The sequence below is a fragment of the Tamandua tetradactyla genome, chromosome 24, assembly GCF_023851605.1.
Source record: "Tamandua tetradactyla isolate mTamTet1 chromosome 24, mTamTet1.pri, whole genome shotgun sequence".
In the NCBI taxonomy this organism is placed as follows: domain Eukaryota; kingdom Metazoa; phylum Chordata; class Mammalia; order Pilosa; family Myrmecophagidae; genus Tamandua; species Tamandua tetradactyla.
Genome location: NC_135350.1, coordinates 29,811,771 through 29,820,331, shown reverse-complemented (window position 1 = coordinate 29,820,331; position 8,561 = coordinate 29,811,771). Strand labels below are relative to the sequence as shown.

At 35.2% G+C, this 8,561-nt stretch overlaps 1 long non-coding RNA gene across 3 annotated transcripts; it reads left to right on the top strand.

Moving 5' to 3' along the window:
- Nucleotides 1-1,922: 1,922 nt before the first annotated feature.
- On the top strand, nt 1,923-7,623 carry LOC143668146 (uncharacterized). 3 transcript variants are annotated; one of them, XR_013168323.1, is made up of 3 exons: nt 1,923-2,035; nt 6,409-6,491; nt 7,515-7,623. It is a non-coding gene; the product is annotated as an uncharacterized LOC143668146 (long non-coding RNA). The 3 variants fall into 3 exon arrangements; XR_013168321.1 differs by having other exon boundaries at nt 1,924-2,023; XR_013168322.1 differs by having other exon boundaries at nt 1,942-2,039.
- Nucleotides 7,624-8,561: the final 938 nt, after the last annotated feature.

Genomic DNA, 8,561 nt, shown 5'->3' with positions numbered 1-8,561 from the left:
GAAACTATTACCCAACCAAGATAGTAAATAAAAACAGCACATCCTGAAAACTGGTAGAGATTAATGCTATCTTCAAAGGATTAAAAGTTGAGGATTGATCATCCCAATCATATCTCAATTAAATTCATTGGTCTGGCTATTGCAAAACTGATTGTATTATGGTGAATCACAGTCTATTGCAACTTAATGAAAAAGTTGTTTCAATTATCTTTTATAATGAATGATGTGATGTGTTTTATTAGAACAATCTATCCCAGCCTCCGCTGAGTGATATGCATCTATTAATCTGGGGAATGCTCCTGTATAATCATACCCTACTCCCTGCCACAAGTCTCTGGCAAACACTGATTTTTTCTTCATCACTACTTTATTTGGTAGAATGTCATATAAATGAAAAAATATTTATATAATGTTTTGAGACTTGCTTCTTTCAACCCCAGCATCCTTTTTTTGAGATGCATCCAAGACTTTGTTCTCTGCATATCAATAGTTTTTTCCTTGTTTTTACTGAATAGTATTCTATTGTATGGATATACCAAAGTTTGTTTATCCATTAATCTGTTGGAGGACATTTGGTTTGTTTCCAGTTGTTATTGATTATAAATAAAGCTGCTATGAACATCCAGGTAGAGGAAATCTTTAATATATCTAGGGTAACTATCCATGAGTGCGATTGCAGGACCCTATGGCAAGTATATTTAACTTAATAAAGGACTGAGAATTTTTAGGAAGAATTACCATTTTTCCTTCCCAACAGCAATGAAGGAGAGTTCCCTTTGTTCTACATCCTCACAAGCATTTTGTAGCGTCAATATATTTTTATTCCTTCTAATAGGTATGTAGTGGTCTGGTGGGTAAAGATCTTCTCACTATCCTTTTTGTCTGTCTATATACTTTTTGGTAAAGTATCTGAACCAGTTTCTACTTCTTTTTTTTTAATTTTGATTTTTTTTTTCTCCGTGGTGAGTTTGAGAAGTTCTTTATACATTCAGGATATGGCTCATTGTTGAAGTGATTTGCAAATATTTTCTCTGTGCCTGTATTTTTTATTTTCATTTTTAAAAGAATATTTTAAAATGCAAAATTTTTAAATTTTGAGGAAACTCAATTTATAACTTAAATTTTCTTTTGTGGATTGTGCTTTAGTGCCATGTTTAAAAATCAGTTGCCCAATTCCAGGTCATGAAAAATGTTTCCTATATTTTATTTAAAAGTTTTATGTTTTTATATTTTAAATTTAGCCTATGATCATTTAAAGCTAATTTTCATATAAGATGGGAGATTTAAGTTGAGGTCTTATACATATGTATACGTCCAACCATAACTTGGAAATATTATCCTTTCTCTACTGAGTTGTGAAAATGCTTAATGATTATTTCTGTAAGAGATAAGGAAATAAATAAGGAAAAGTGACTGGAAGCTCCAATGAGGTCATAGTAATACTCAGAAGAGATCTCAGTGCCTCCTGTTCTGTTTTCCTCAGAATATGTCAACATGGATTATGTTTCATAATACCTAGTGCGTGATCATGTATATTTATCATATGTTTTAATGGGCAATGCTTTGGTTTCTTTTGATTCATCTTTATAATTTTTAAATATGCATAAAGTAACATTTATAGCTTGGATAATATATAGTGAAAAGAAAATAAAATGAGGCAGAACGTGGAAATATTCCAAATTGTCCTCTACCTCAAGATGGATAAACATACTATGGTACATATATATGTATATACAAAATGGGGTGCTTTTTAGCAATCATAATGTACAAACCATTGTTTCTATTCAAGAGCATGGATAAATTTCAAATGCATTATGCTAAATGAAAGAATCCAGGATCAAATTCTACATGTTTTATGACTCAATGTACATTCATTCTGTAAATGGCAAAATTCTAAGGATGGATTGTATATCAGCAGTTGCCAGGAGCTATGGCTTGAAAAAGGGTTTGAATGCAAAAGAGTAGCAGAAGGGACTTTTTTGGGAGGAGGGATATGAAACTATTCTGCATCTTTATTTTATTGGTGATTATATGTGTATGTATGTGTCAAAATATAAAACTGTAAATGAAAGGAGTAAGTTTTACTGTTGGTGATGGTTAGGTTCTGGTGTCAACTTGACCAAGTGATGATGCCCACTGGCCTGATCATTGCTGCAAGAATATTTTGAGGCTCCTTAATAAACCAGAAGGCTGGTTTATCAACTCATCAGTCAGTTGATTGCATTTGTGGCCTATTACATCTGTGATCAACTAAAGCGTGTACCCCCAGAATGTGAAAATCCAATCAGCTGGAGGGTTTAAAGGGAGGTGAGAGATTCTATCATTGCTTCTTCAGCCAGTGAACGTCCCTTGTGGAATCCATCCAGACCCTTCACCAGACCCACCAGCTTCACATCCTGCCCTATGAATTTTGGGCTTTTCCATTCCCACAGTTGTGTGAGACACTTTTATAAATCTCGTATTTACAGATCTCTCTGGTTGGTTCTGTTTCTCTAGACAATCTTGACTAACACAACTGTGTATAAATTAAAACTGATTTTGAAATAGAAACATGAATGCTTGTATACTTTGTCTGACATTTGAAAAATTGGAATGCTACTAGCATACTGGAGGAACCCTAAACACTCTCCTAAGTTCTAGCTTTTCACATCATATGAATATATCCATAAACAATGAAGTTTATATAAATGGAAATTTATATTGTATATTCTAAAGACTCTATATTGTTGGTGAAGTTAATGCAATTTGATACGTGGATTATATATTCCACTCATTTTACCACTCTTCGGTATTCATACAATGAATGTTTTATGATTTAATTATCCTTTCTCTTGTTAATTTGACATTTTTTCCTAGCAAACTCTGCTTCCAGAATAGACTTGTATATATCATCTGATGAATACCTACAAGAAATTCTCCAGTGGGCATGTGATATAATCTCACATGTTTAACAATGATATGGTCTGAAAATATGCACAAAAAACTGTTAACAATTACCTTCAGGGAATGGGATTGTGGGAGAGTTATGGGAGAAGTTCTTTCATTTTAAACATTCTATAATTTTGTGTGATTTGAAATTATTATCAAATGAGCATGCTTTTATAATAAACCAACAGAAATACAGATGAAAGATTGATGAAATTAAGTTGTACTTAAAAATAAGCTAATCATATAATTTGCATATATTTTTCTTTGTCAAACTGGAGAATGAAGTTGATACAGCAAAATTTTGTCACTAGGAATTTGCTGAAGTCAATATACACATGCATCAATTTTTACTTAAGCAACATGAGCAAAGCAAAAAATTTGTTTATAATTGGCAGTCTTCCAAATACTGGGTTCCATGTAAATTGCAATATGTAGTAGTGAAAAATGTCCACGTAAACTAATAAAATTGTCTTAGAACTTTATGATTATTTATCTGCTCTGGAATAAGTTGTCTGCAACAACTATAACATTATATTCAGCCTTTTATTAGGGTTCTCACCATATTTTATTTTACATATGTATTTGTCTACCTTCCCCATGAGCAGTTTTGATAGAACAAGCTTTTGAAAACATGCAGACTGAGTTTAAATCCTAATTCTATAACAGATAAGTTTGGATTTATATGAGTAGTCTTTGAGTTAAAATTTTTTTTTATGGAATGCTATTTTCATTATAGGGAGTTCTAAAACCTTTCTTAGAGTGTTTCTGTTTATAAAATGAGCAAGTGTCAACACGTTATAATCTATATTTTCCCATTCACATGATGTGTTGTAAAAGACAAATCTATAGTGATGAAGAAAAGATCAGCATTTGCCAGAGTTTGGGGACTGGGGGAAAGTGTGACTATAAAAGGATAGCATGACAGATGTTCTGTATCCTGATTATTGTGGTGGTTATATTAACTTGTATATATATTAAAATTTATGTCACAAAATATTTTCATGAGGTTAAGTCTGTAGATTCTTTCCATTCTCTGTATCACTTGATTTCTCAACCAAACTTTCCTATACTGACTATTTAAATTTTTTTTTTATTTTACACCTTCTCTTCCTTCAGCCTCCAACATCACAGTCTTCTTGTTTTTCTCCCCTTTCTCCTCTAAATAAAATTTGTAGGTAATGATTTTTTTCTCCAACATCAAATGCCAGAGTTTTCCAGGGATCAGCCATAATTTAGCATCTTTTTTTCACTAAATGATAGCATTGTCTGCCCCGACCCCTGCCTTTGAATGTCATCTAAAAATATCAATGATTTTCAATTTTGTATTTGAGCCCAGACTGATCCTCCATGCTCTGGAGGAGCAAGTACCTATTCATTCACTGGGCTGTTTCACAGTTACCTCATATTTAACATGCCCAACCTGAACTCCTATATTTCCCCAAAGGCCTTCTTCAATGAATCGTTCCTTCTATTCTATGCTTCCTTATCACAGTGAATCTTCCTTCCTATCTGTTATGCAAGTCAGAACTTGGGATTCATCATTGAAATCACTTTTCCCCCATCTCCCCTGTATAACCCGCCAATAAATATTGTTGAGTATGTCTCCTAAATAGCTCTTGAATTTCTCCACGTGTCTCCAGCAACACCATCACATCTCACTTTTAGACTACTGCAATAACTTCCCTACTGATTTTCCCACATGCATACTTGGTCACCTACAATCTCATGACCAAATTCTAGACATTGTAATCATTTCAAAATACCTGTCTTTGAAATATTTTACTGACTACCAATTTCTATTAGGATAAAGATAAATCCTTAAAGAGGTCTTTCCAGCATTGCCTTATTTGGTCCTTACCCATCTGGCTAGCTTCACTGCATTTGATTTTAGGTCCCTCTCTTTTCTAGTGCCAAATACAGCAATGCTCCTTCCCATGTGCTTTTGCTCATGCTTCTTCCTTTTTCCCAGAAGTGTTTTCTCCATTTCATCTTCCCTAGTTTATGTGTAGTCATTCTTAAATATCAGCCAAAATATTTATTTACCAGGGAAGCTTTTCCAGAAACCTCATTCTCTGGTCATGCATGTGCACACAGAGACTCACTGTCAGGGTTGCTTCTTAATTCCTTCCTTAATACCCTTCATACTACTTATTTTACTTTTATATTGCCCATTTATTTGTATGCTTAGTTGACTAATGTACTTTCCTCTTGTGGATTGGAAATTCCCAAAGAGCAATTTCCATGCCTAGTTTTGTCCTCTGCTGTAAACCCAGGGTCTAGAATTGTGTATGGCATACAGTAGTTATTCAGTCAACATCCCATTGCTTGTACTAATGAGGCAGCTACAGTGTGCAAGGACTGATTTTCCCATTTCTCTTTCACAGTGAAGCCAACTGTGTGAGAGGCTTCCATGGTAATCTGACCTAACTCCCTCGTTAACTACGCACTTCGCAGGTCATCTTTGCCAACTGCATGTAGTGGTATGCCACACGTGAGGTTTCTAACTACTCACTCAACCACGGTATCCCACAGATTGCACCTTCCACCCCTCTGAATCCTATATTATTTAGGTTTCACTGGAATGAACTTTCCTTTCCTTCATGTTGAATCATTTTTTTTTAACTTTTTTTATTGTATCGTATAACATATATACAAAGCAAAGTAATAAAAAAGTAATAGTTTTCAAAGCACTCTTCAACAAGTGATTACAGCACAGATCCCAGAGTTTGTGATGGGCTACCGTATGAACATCTCAGATTTTTCCTTCCAGCTGCTCCAGAATATAGGAGGCTACAGGGCTTAAATACTTTTTTACCATCACAATGTTTTTTTCCTTTATCTTTTTGTGAAAAATAACATACATAGAAAAAAGCTATAAAAGTTCAAAATTTTTGTAGCACCACAATTAGTTGTAGAACAAATTTCAGACTTTGACATAGGTTACAATTTCACAATTTTAGGTTTTTACTTCTAACTGGTCTAAAATACTGGAGACTAAAAGAGATCAATTTAATGATTCAGCATTCACATTCATCTGTTCAGTCCTATCTTCTAAGTATAACTCCACCATCATCTTTGATCTTTCCATACCTCTTTTTTAGGGTTGTTTGGTCTATGGAAAGTCTAAATTTTTGATATTAGAAGGGTATGCCACTAATATGGGGTAGGAAGATGGAGCTATCTGTCGTTCTGGAGAGACTGGGCTAGGTTTCAGGATTTATCTGGACTCATCTGGAGGTTATAGGCTTCTGGAAAGTTACTCTAGTGCATGGAACCCTTGTGGAATCTTATATATTGCCCTAGATGTTCCTTAGGATTAGCTGGAATGGTCCTGGTTGGGGGTTAGCAGGTTATGATAGGTAGCAAGGTCTACTAAAGCTTGTATAAGAGCAGCCTCCAGAGTAGCTGCTCAACTCTATTTGAACTTGCTCTGCTACTGAAATTTTATTAACTGCATTTCTTTCTCCCCATTTTGGTCAGGCTGGAATTGCTGATCCCATGGTGCCAGGTCTGGATTCATCCCTGGGAGTCATGTCCCACGTCGCCAAGGAGACTTTCACACAGTGAGTTAATTTGATTGGCCATTGACATAATCAGTTTTTTTTTTTTTTTTTTTTTTTTTAGAGAGAGGGAGGAAGGGAAGGAAAGAAAGAAAGACAGAGAAGGAAGGAAGGGAGGAAGAAAGGGAAACATCTTTAAACATTTTCTTATTTTATTATATTTTGTTTGTTTGTTTGTTTTTTACATGGGCTGGGGCCGGGAATCGAACCGGGGTCCTCCGGCATGGCAGGCAAGCACTCTTGCCCGCTGAGCCACCGCGGCCCGCCCCATAATCAGTTTTTATTTTGTTCATTCTTGTAGAGTCCTCTAATTTTCTGTCATATACAGAAATAGCACCTCTCCTTCTTTTAAACATAAACCCATATTTATTCTGATTTTCATATTTCTTTGTGTTGGGGATTGAATCATGTCCTCTACAAAAGACCTGTTCAAGTCTTACCCTTCAGTTCTGCGGACATGAACTCATTTGCAAATAAGACCTTTGAAGATATTATTAGTTAAGGTATGGCCAAACAGAAGGAAGGTGGGTTCTAATCCAATATGGCTGGAGTCCTTACAAGCAAAGGAAATCAAACACAGAACTCCAGCAGAATCTAGAGGAGGAGACACAATGAGACAACTTATCATGTGATAGAAGATTGCCAGAAAGCCAACACCAGGACACACTCGATTTTGGAGAAAGAATGGCTTTGCTGACATATTGATTTTGGACTTCTAGTCTCCAAAACTGTGAGAAAATAAATTCTTATTGTTTAAAACAGCCCATTTAATGATATTCGTCATAATATTCCCGGAAAATTAAGACAGTTTGGAAGGGGAGTTAAAAGCATTGTATATTCTTACTATCTTGAACCAGAAGTTCAAATCTGAATGTGTGTGATTTATTTGGATGTTTGCATGTGGGTGGGAGGTGGGAGTGTTTTACCAGTTCTTAGTCTTTACTTGTAAGAAGTTATGTGTTAATGAATTCGAGTATGGAATATCACCCTTTACCTCAGTAGTCCTTAATTATTTTTGTTCTCCAGCATACCTGAGAGTGCCATAAGTTGCAGAATCTTACTGTGCCAGTGAATAACAAAGTGGGAAGGATGTCCTTTCTACGCAGTTCCCCAGGAGAATCCCAATGTGGATAGGCATGCTTCACAAAGTCTGTCCCTCCTTCAAAATCAATTTTTTCATTCACTGAGCAGCCTTATGATCATCCCAAATTGCCAACACATAACAATATCTTACTAACTTTCAGAAAACATTGCTGAAATGACGTCACTTTCTTTCTCAGAAACCATTTCTTTGAAATGATGACTCCCTATTAACTAGAAGATAATCCCTGGATTCTTGATGTATTGGTGTGTAAATTCTCCTCTTTTCCCAAAACTGAAGTTTCACTATGTATAAAATACCATAATTGATTTCCTCTCTGTGGAAGTTTCTACCGCCTTTCTTGCTTGCACTGCCTTCTAACATTTTTGCTAACACCCTCATTTGCCTGCACCCTCTCTATGGCCTAACAACACAGCCTACCTAAATGTTTTATATGATTCCAAAACACTTACAGTTCTGAGTTCTCATATCATCCAAATAAAATGGGATATTTCTCTCCTATGAATGCCTAATGTGCTTACCACATATTTAGCAATTAATCATTTACTTCTTCTGGTTGTTTCCTCTCCTAATGGTGCCTTCACTCCCATTTCAATCTATGACTGATATTTGTGTTTTGTACCTAGGTTTTGACTTTCCAAATGAATATGTTGCAAATGCTTTAAGAGCTGGGGTGGCTTAGCTTTCTTTGTGTTCTCAAATGCTCCCAGAATGGTGGCCTGTATATTATGTGTTCTTATAAATATTTTTATTTGATTTAATTTACTGAAATTATTCCAAGCTATGCAACGGTATTCTTCATAATAACTGTTGCTTTTTCAAGATGAGATGTGTCATCTTTTGAGCACAGGATGAAATGTAGTAACTAAATTAAGGCATTAGACAATGGCAGAAAGATGGGATGTGAAAGCTGCAAGGAGAAGCACCAGTGAATATAGAAAAAGAAGAAAAGACATAAAACCAAAATGTAT